Source organism: Xiphophorus maculatus, chromosome 6, assembly GCF_002775205.1.
Source record: "Xiphophorus maculatus strain JP 163 A chromosome 6, X_maculatus-5.0-male, whole genome shotgun sequence".
Lineage (NCBI taxonomy): Eukaryota > Metazoa > Chordata > Actinopteri > Cyprinodontiformes > Poeciliidae > Xiphophorus > Xiphophorus maculatus.
In genome coordinates, this window is record NC_036448.1 from 20,136,225 (window position 1) to 20,146,303 (window position 10,079).

Consider the following 10,079-nt stretch of genomic DNA (forward strand, 5'->3'; position numbering starts at 1 on the left):
TTAGAATATAAATACCGTAGCTGTGTCAATAATGCAAAAATAAAAATAAAAATAAATTATATATATTATCTGTCTTTTTACTGTGTTTAGATAAAAGAGGAAAATGAGGTTGAATTAGTGCAAATAGTGTCAATCTCCTCTGTTAAGCGTTCATAAGAGAGGCAGCCTGGATGAAAACTCTCTGTGTCGACACTGTGGGAAAAGTCTAAACAGTTTGTGTACAGGATGTGTCAGGTTTGCAGAGATTTTAGCTGCTCTTGTCCTGAACTTAGACCTATTAAAATTTTGGAAAGAGATGATTAGCCCTTATGATCTTCTCTGCAGACCTAATTGTTTGTTGTGGTTTGGAGCTGACCAGTTTTCTGGATAAGCCAAACCACAGACATAAATTCACAAGCCAAACCACACAGTGATGGACAAATAAAGCACAGACTGAATAATGACAGAATAGAAAATACACAGCATCTCCCATGACAGGTTGTACTTATTAAGTTTTTGCAGAAGGTAAGGTCTTTGCCTTCTGAACAAAACATCAACCGTGTGTGAGGACCATCTCAGGTTCTGAGAAAGGGTGGGCCAACGAACTGCTGCAATGGATCAGAATAACAGTGAAGTCATCTGCAAATTTCAGGAATTTCGCAGATGGCTCTGCAGAGGTGTGGTCCTTTGTGTCCAGAGTGAAGAGGAATAGGAACTCTGGTCCACCTGCTCCCTAGGTGGTGCAGGATGTAGTTCCAAGATGACTGCATATTCTGCGGAGTTGTTTGCCCCGGCCTGCTGTCATTTATCCTGGTAATGTTGCATTCTTGTTGACCGCAATGATGGCGATGCGCTTGAAGCAAGACTGAGCCTGAGGATTTGACTTAAGATGGGGGTCAGCACAGGGTTTCGGGCACAGGAGGAGAAATGGTCAGGCTCTGGAAGTTTCTTGCTCTTCTTATGCTCAAAGAACCTATTTACATCTTCTGAAGAGATCATATGTCCAGTAAGGTGGTCTGAGGAGAGAAGAGTGGCTGGTGCATGGGGAGCTTTCATGTCAGAGTGAGATGTGGATAATGTGGTGGGAGGTGTGAACGACTGCTTTTCAAACCTGAGCTAAAAGTTGTTATGGTCGTCTGCCAGATAAGGATTCTGCTTGGGGTTACGGGATGGTCCACTGTAGTTTGCATTTAGACATTTATATTGTTATTAATAAATGGTTGTTTCCTATCTAAGATGGACTAATTTATGTGAAATTCAGATGAATAAAACTGTTGCTAAGAATTGCTTTAAAGATAATGCTAAATACAAAATGGAACAACTAGTACTTTGGAAGCTATTTGTTTCTTTATTGGTAAAGTTTGATTTTGCATTCCACCTATGAGTTTTGATTGTTTTGGGGGGCAAAATTGAATAAGTAGTAGATCAGTCTTACACTTTTGGTTAATTCATTTAGAAATCACAGATTCAGATCTTCTGCCTTTATCTCACCCTATTTCCAGCAGAACCCTTCTTCACTACATTCCTGAATTCTCTCTGCCATTCCTCTATTTTCCTTCACCATGGGAATTTCATTTTAAACATCCTTAGTCCAAACCATAACAGCATTGCCTCTCTAACTTCATCTCAAAACCTGAACTATCCTCCAGGAAAACGTATTCCTTATCCTGTTCATTTTAGCCACTAACAAAGAAAATGTCACCCTGCGACATCTGGCTTTGCCCCCTGTCTTTTTGTCGGTGCCACCATATCTAACTCATACATCACAGCAGGTCTCACTGCTATCTTTCCCTTTCACCATTTCTTTCATGCCTATTGCTATCCTTCTGACACAAATCATCCCTGACAATTGCTTACCTTCGCTTCACCCTTTCTATACACTGTCACTGCACTGGTTTTGAATTGTTGAACCAAGGCGCTTAAAATCTGTTAATTTACTTGTCTCCTCCTCATTTACACACAAATGTTGTTTGTTTCACCTGAATTTTACTAATTTTCCATCTATACCATAGCTCTACCTGTAACTGCTTTTTTTCTAATCCCTGCTGTCACAATAGATCAGAATCTCATTCTCATTCAGCTCAACACTTGGACTGTAAGAGACTGGATTGAATCTTGTGCCAAATTCTCAGTTAATGTCTCTGAAAACACAAAGAGACATTATACATTTTTCTGTTGTCCTGTCTACTCCCAGTTATCTCTCAAAGAAAATATTAAATTTTTATACTCTAAAATCATACTGCTGCTTTCTGTAAGTCACCTCTTTTCTGAACTGATGACCTTCAATATATCTTGCTTATGGCTCATCAACCTGATGTAAATGTGTACATCAGTATCAGAATACTTCTCTGTTCCTCAGACACCCCACCAGTCCTGATAATTGTGTTTTGGTCTCTCACTCTGACATATCCAAGCCTTTACAGGTAAGAGAGGTTGATAGGAATCAGTTGCTTCTCAATTATTTTACATATGCTTCAAATATGTGACTCTAAATATATAATAAAAAAAACTATTTAGCTGTTAGTAATCTTTTCTAATCTGTCTTATATGTTTTGTTGGTAAAAGAATATAAATGTATTAATCACAGCCATTTAGATGGATTCTTCACATGCCTATACTGACACAGTAAACACTTGAAGATGATTCATGCTCCAGGAAACAGATTGTGACTTTTTCTGTTTGCTCTCCACTAAGCAGATGGTGTCCACAGCAGCATTTGGTCAGTTGTTGTAGGGAACTGCCCTGTGCACAGTCACTATCATAGATGCGAATGGTCAAGCAAATTCACAGACTGTGGGACATATATGCCATTAATTTGTCACTGAAATGATTACTCTACAAATCAAGAAAGTAAACCGGGTTGAATGTGTTGGACGTTGACGATCAAAGTGGTTAAGAGTTATTTTGTCTTTGCTATTCTGAAAGCAAGCCATTTGGATGATTATTCATCTCTTGTCTGGAGACTAAATTATTTCAGTCTTCTCTCACTTGTTTTATCCAGCAATCAAACGGTTAAAGTTGTGTTCCTTAAATTCCTTCAATGTTTTAGAAATAAACTGGCTGAAACGTTTGACTTGCTGCTAACAGCCTATGAATGTAAGTTATAGTTGGTTGTGGTTATTATTTTTTTTATTCCTTGCTTATTTATTTTTAGTACACACTCTGTCCTCTTCAGTCAGGGGGGGGCAAGTCCATCCCAGCAGTCAACCAACAAAAGGTGAAGTACACTCTAAAAAAGCTGGCAGTCTGACAGAGTGTATCTCTGTGTTATTTATCATTATCATCTCTCATGTTGACTACTTTTCTTGTTTAACACGTCTAATCTATGCATGGAGTTGAAATTACAAATGTAAACATGTCTACAGTTTTGCATGATGAGCTCAAAATGTGTTTATAAAAAACTGTTATTCGACAGGAGAGTAAAAGAGAAAAAATCAAAGGGAGAAAATATAAAAGATTTGTGTAATAAATGTAAAAAGATGGACATTGAAGCCAGAATAATTAAAGCACAAATAAACTCATAAATAAATCACTTGCTTTAAGGACGAACAATCGGAAAAAATAAAATCAACAGAGAAGCAGAATTACAAAATGTTGTTACTCATAAACCTGGAGTATCATTCCACTCCGGGGGTTTCTTATTACAGACAAGATAAAATGTCACCTCCCATTCATCTGTATGACTGACATGTTTCAGACGGACACAGCCACAGGGAGCCTCTTAAATAGGGGGCTGACTAAAACCATCTCACTCATGTCGACAGGCCTCCAGACGAGTAGCTTAAGCGATAACAAGCGTTTTAATCTCATGTACAGTTTGATGTTCTGAGACTGATTTACTTGCACAGTTCTGATGTAAATCAATAATTGACCACGGCACAGAAAACAAAAAACTAAATAGATGGGCCTTAACAAACCCATAATTTAGTTTGTAGCTTATTGTGTCTCTCCACATTTACAGCTTGCAGCTATGTCAGAATCCAATATTAGATAAACAGAAATTGCTACAAAATATTTCAGTGACAAATATTTTCCTTCTAAATGAGGAGTGGGTTTGTGGATCTGGCCAGTTTCATCCAAATCTCCAAAAAAAGCATTTGGACTCTCTCTCTGTCTTTCTCAAGGCACTTTGAACTGCCTTGTTGCTGAAAATGTGCTATATAAATAAAATTACCTCACCTCTCTATTTCCAGCTTTCTCTCTAGTTATCTCTATCTATCTTTCTATCTATCTTACTTTCTTAAAAACATTTCTGCTTAATTTTATGACTTTATCCCAAAAGCCAGAGCAAAAATTGCTTCAAAGCTTTGTTTTCTCAGCATTCTGTGTCCCACAATGAGCAAATAAAACATTTCTTGTGATGTGCTGCCCCCTGCAGACAGAGATGGGATACAGTATTTCAAATTAAATGTGACGGAGCACATTTAAAGGCCGCATCCAGCCTTTAGTGGTCAACAGAGAATCTGAAAGTAAACATGCATCATTAAAGTGTTGGTTCCACTTGCAAATACAAGTATGCTGCTTTTACTTGATAAAAACAACTTTATTTTGAAGTTTTTATTTTGAATGTCACCTATGGCAATATGTGTGCAATTTACTAATATTGCAAAGGACTGTTTGTCATGTGATATTTTTTGGAGTAAGAGCTGGCTGCCAGTTATTCAGTACTTAAGTGTTTTACTTATTCTCAGCCCTTGTGGCTTAATCTGGCCCTCAGAGCACGGTCAGTCCTGCTAGGAATCCCCTCAGCTGTCCTGCTGCTCATTCAGGCCCACCGGTACCAGCGTTCTGAGTCTGGAGATCCAGAGTCTCTCAGCACGCCGGACTCAGCTGTGGACCTGGTGAGATTCTGCTGGAGAACAGAAGAACTCGGGTTGGTCCATCCACGATCTATGAAGTGGTGAATTAGGGGAACATGTTTGTTCTTCTGATTGATAATATTGGATCTGCTGGTGAAACGGGTCAGAATGGTTTCCCGTTTCACCAGCATATTCAATTGGGCAGGTTTTTTCATCCAATTAGGTAAACACAGGTTTTGATTTTAGGGTGTCCAGATTGTTCAGTTTTGTAAACTGTTACTAAATTTGTTTTTAATCCAAAATAGTGGTTGGAAAGATTCTCCCTTACCTTTGACCCCGGGTTCTTTAATGGTTTAACCCAGGCATGGACCAAATAGTCTTATAGGTTTTTATTCCTGCTGTAGGCTGCAATAATTCTGTAATTTGGTAACAGTGAGTTGTTTGATTGGAACTTGATGTTGTGAATGAGCTGGCAGACAGACGATGAAAATGTGGTAAGAAGAGGGAGAACAGGAGAGATCTCCGGTTATCTGGACTCAAGGAAAGAAGCTCTGCATCTCCTCAGGAAAGTCCTGGAGTTTCCCCTCAGAAGAACGACCTTGAAGAGGACTCCATGAAATCTGCTGAGTAAATGCAGTGGAAACTGAGTAATTGTGATTTAATTAGGCCTGCCTAGGTGTGTTTGGGTGATAACTGGTTTTATAGAGGAGAGCATGTGAGGTCAGTGGGCTCAAAATGGACTGATGCCTAATTTATGTGTGGTGTTGAATTGTGAGTCTTTGTATGTGGTGGTGTCTAAAAGGTCTACAGCTTTAAAGCTAGACTTGAATGTGATGGATGGGTTGTGTGTTCAGTGTGTGAGTGAAATGTTTAAAATCTTTCTCTGAGTGAGTCCAGACCTCCAGATGTCATCCAGGTATCTGAAGTAGAACATGGTTTTTTAATGCATTTCCTGAATCCTCTGTTTCCCATTGTTCCATGAAGATGTTTGCATATGTGGGTTCAAACTTCTTCCCCATGTTAGTGCCCTTGATCTGGAGGAAAAAATGATTCCCCTAATTGATTTGTAAAAGTTGGAGTAGCTCCTTATCTGTGCTTCTATAGATAAGGAGGAAATATTTATAGAAAATATTTTCAATGGACTTAATGCCCTCAGATATATCAATGTTAGTATTGATAGAATCTTCTGGTGAACAGAAGAAATTTGTCCAGTTAGGGTCAAGCATATAGGAAGAAAACCAGAAAATGAGTTTTCTCACTTAAAGTAACTCAAACAGTATAAGTGGAAGTGATCTATGGGAGGGGCCCCACATGCCCACTGAGTTTGGTGGGCGTAGCTTGTTCCCTTGATGTAGCTACCATTGATTCCCATTCATTTGAACAATTTCACACTCAAAATATCTCAAAAATTATTTTATGGATTCTGTCTTTTATCTGCTTACACACACACTGCTGCTTACATAACCATATCACATAAGACTGACAATCACACATAAACTGAAACTGAATAATTAGAGAAGGAACAGAATGAGAATAAAAGCAGAACTTGCTCTACAATCTGTTTCACTTACTGTCACCCATAAGGTGAGCTATGTGACACTCAGTGCTGGACGGTGAACGTCTCTCTGTTTCTGTTCCATTTCTATGACTTGCATGGTTTGTAGCATTTGATCATTTTTGGCATTAAAGCCCGTTTTATACTTAACCAAATCTCATTATTTCTCAAGCAAATGATGCTGAGGGGTGCTGGTCAGGTCCTGAAACTGTTAAACGGACCTGGGTGGTGCACAGAAGGGAAAATTGGTGAAGTACAAAAAGAAGTGCTCATTTGACCAAACTTGATTCATATTCTCCCTCCAACCCTCTGCAGGTCCCCGCCATGTTTGGTGGTCCTAGCCCATTCCTTTCATGTAGACTCATAGACTCCCGTTCATTTTTCGACCTAGTCAAAGTCTGGCTAGGAACGTCTTATCGAACTGGGACTTAACCCTAACTTCAGTGGCCTCTTACCTCAACCAGGTTTCAATACATTTTGATTTGTGTTTTTAGCTCAATTTTTTAAATAAATCAGCTGAGCTTTAAAAACTCGTCTGAGTTTCTGTTGAATGAAGGAGTTTTGCCTCAATGCTGCTCGACTCACCAGGAATTGGCCTTAAAAGTAAATGTTTAAACAGATTTTCTCTCCTTTTACTTTTTAAGGAGTAAAAAGGAACAGATGAACTCATGTTCATTCATGTTTATTGGAATAAACATGAGTTCATTCCAATAAACTCATGTTATTGGAATGAACTCAGCTCAGCTTTAAAAAGTCATCCCAGTGATAACTGTTGGATGATGGAGTTTTATCTTAATGCTTCTCTGAAGGGGCTTGAATTTGGTTTTAAAAGTCTGATATTTTAACCAAGTTTTATTTTGTTTTATTTGTCTTCAAACTCTGTTTTGAAGACAGAAATCACAGCTCAGCTTCTGATTTCATTGTTGAGCTCCTGCTAGGTGCCAGAAATGTGTATTTTCACGGTTCTGAACATCAGAAATGGACTTTAAAAGAACCCAGAATGCATCGCATGGTGGGGCTTCATACACTGCCCGGCCAAAAAAAAAGTCGCCACTAAAAAATGGTCACACTCTCTAATATTTTGTTGGACCGCCTTTAGCTTTGATTACAGCCCGCATTCGCTGTGGCATTGTTTCAATAAGCTTCTGCAGTGTCACAAGATTTATTTCCATCCAGTGTTGCATTAATCTTTCACCAAGATCTTGTATTGATGATGGGAGAGTCTGACCACTGCACAAAGCCTTCTCCAGCACATCCCAAAGATTCTCAATGGGGTTAAGGTCTGGACTCTGTGGTGGCCAATCCATGTGTGAAAAAGATGTCCCATGCTCCCTGAACCACTCTTTCACAATGTGAGCCTGATGAATCCTGGCATTGTCATCTTGGAATATGCCCGTTCCATTTGGGAAGACAAAATCCATTGATGGAATAACCTGGTCATTCAGTATATTCAGGTAGTCAGCTGACCTCATTCTTTGGGCACACAATGTTGCTGAGCCTAGACCTGACCAACTGCAGCAACTCCAGATCATAGCACTGCCCCCACAGGCTTGTACAGTAGGCACTAGACATGATGGGTGCATCACCTCACCTGCCTCTCTTCTTACCCTGATGCGCCCATCACTCTGGAACAGGGTAAATCTGGACTCATCAGACCACATGACCCTCTTCCATTCCTCCAGAGTCCAAATTTTTTAAAGAGAGCACAGAATATTTCTGATGATTTGGTGTTGCTGCAGCTACAGTATACTCTTGATGTATATCAGATGTCTTATTGAAAGCCCTGCACAGAACTTTTTTCATCTTCCCACATTTCAAAAAATGTGGGAAGATGGTACACGTTAGATTGTGTACCATCTAATGTTAGGTACACCGTTAGATGTACCTAACGGTAGATGTACCATTAGGTACATCTAACAGTTTTAGATGTACCTGACAGGATATTTTTATGTGATAACATTAAACTTTGTAAAAAAAAAAACCCCAAAAAACCCATTTAATTCATAAGCAATTTGAATGTCTTCTCTACAGATGGAAATACTGACAGGATAGAGGAGGGCAAGAAACCAAAAATGGTTTTGTCATTAAGCACCAAAATCCTCAAAAAAAATTAAAAAATTTATTTCGACAGCAATGTCTTTTACTTCTTCTTATAAAGTCAAGAATATTCCAGTTTAGTTCTCAAGCGTCAAACCACAACATTACTTTATTAATGTTTTTTGTTCAACATCAGGTTTAACAAAAGTGTTTTTATGTATCACTTCCCCTAATGCTATCAAAAAATGCTTTTTAAAAACAATTAATCAAATCACCTCCAACTCAATCAGTTTTTTAACAGTCTACTATCATTTTAAATCCTCCACAGAGACGTCCAACCCACTGGCCAATCCTGAAGTTCAGACGGGGCTCCTGTCGGCCATCCTATGCTGAAGTAGAAACTCCCGGTCACGATAAAGAAGGTTCTGTCATCATCGACCTCAAACAATCTTTTGTCATTTCAGACAGAAGAGAGAGCGAGCAGAGAGAAGGGTTTATAGTTCCCGATCAAAGAGAATGCTTTCTTGCCTCAGAAAGCTCCTGACCAAAGCTGTAAGTCTTTTTGGGCTTCAGGGCAGAGCTGGTTCTATGTGTAACATCTGTTTTGTCTTACGGATAACAGACGAGTTCACTTTAGGAACAAAGAGCAGAAACAAAACACGAAACCTCAGTGAGGATATTTCAACAGTGCATTGGCTTGGTGAGCTGAACTGTCTTATGTAAAAGGAAGAAGCTCTTGGTTTTATCCTTCTATCGCTTTCAGTCCAGAGAGCAGGAAGTGATCCTGCTAAAAGCTCTTCCCTCAAAGATGCCCTTTATTTTCCTTTTGCACCTACTTCACAGAGAGGAATGTCATGTTTGAGTGTCACTTCCTGATCTCAAAAACACAGACAACATTCCTTCCCATGACACCCACCCACCTCTGACGGGCAATGTTCCTTTCAGCCCTGTTTACGTCGGAGTACAGCATTCCCAGATGGCAGCAGGTGTGTGAAGCTTTTCAATTTTATTTTATTTTTTGAGCTTAAAAGACAGAAAACATTTACTGATTACAATGCTGTACAAAATTTACACTATAACATACACAACAGGGGAATAATACTTAAAGATTACATACAATTATTTTAATTTCAAATGTAAGCGTTTTACAGGTTGTATAACATGCTACACTTGCTTTTCTGTTTGTGTAATTTATAATTGTTCGCATACTGTTTATTTCTTGAGTATTACAGTTTTGTTTAGTATCTGCTTCTACGGTTAGCCTTTATTGATTTCACATTATATATATATGAAGTATCATAATAGGATATCTGTGAGCAACAGATTTAAAAAACAGTTTTTATGGTGCTGAAACAAAGATATTTTACATATCCGTGTGCTTATTTTCTTGATTGTCTTTGTGCTCTTCCTTTCATTGGATAGGTTGGTGTCTAAAGATTTCTCAAAATATTTGACCTGAAAATGCAATTATTTTATCTGCTGTGCATGTATGAAATATAAACATCTATAATTCACTATATTTTTCTTGGTAAGACAGTATGCAGTGATCATGGAATGGGCATACATTTTTGCCCAAAATGTTTAACCATCCATCCATCCATCCATCCATCTTCTTCCGCTTATCCGAGGTCGGGTCGCGGGGGTAGCAGCTTCAGAAGGGAGGCCCAGACTTCCCTCTCCCCAGCCACTTCTTCTAGCTCCTCCGGGGG